Source organism: Haliaeetus leucocephalus, unplaced genomic scaffold (genome assembly GCF_000737465.1).
Source record: "Haliaeetus leucocephalus isolate CR32 unplaced genomic scaffold, Haliaeetus_leucocephalus-4.0 Scaffold657, whole genome shotgun sequence".
In the NCBI taxonomy this organism is placed as follows: domain Eukaryota; kingdom Metazoa; phylum Chordata; class Aves; order Accipitriformes; family Accipitridae; genus Haliaeetus; species Haliaeetus leucocephalus.
The window spans coordinates 3,297,166-3,297,642 of record NW_010973093.1 but is presented as its reverse complement, the minus strand read 5'-3'; positions in this window follow the sequence as shown (position 1 = coordinate 3,297,642).

The window sequence follows — 477 nt, the reverse complement described above, 5'->3', positions numbered from 1 at the left end:
CGGGGCCGGCACTTGCTGCGTGAGCAAAACGCGGCGCCGGATCGGGAACCGCCGCTGCCCCCCAGGGCCCGGCCGGTACCGGAGGGCCGCCGCTGCTTTCCCCGGCCCCTGGCAGGTGCCCGGGCCCGGGGCGGGAGCCCTCCGCCTGCCGCTGCAGGGTGCTCGCTCCCGCCCGCGCCTGGTCCCCCCGCCTCGGGCTGTCCCCGGGCCCGCCTGTGCGGGGGGAAGGGGCGATGCCCAGAGAGCAAAGGGCTTCGTTTGGCCGGGAAAGTCACCGGGCCGCTCCTTCTGCGCTGGGGGAACCCCTGCGTGCCAGCCGTGACCTGGTGCCTGTCCCCCGGGCAAAGCGGGGTGCCAGCGGCAGCGCCTCGCCGCAGCGGGTTGCTCTGCCCGCAGCAGGATCTCCACCTGGGCACGGTTCCTGCGTGGACGGGGGCTGACAGTTTTGCTGGAACCTTCTTGTGTCTCCACTTACCA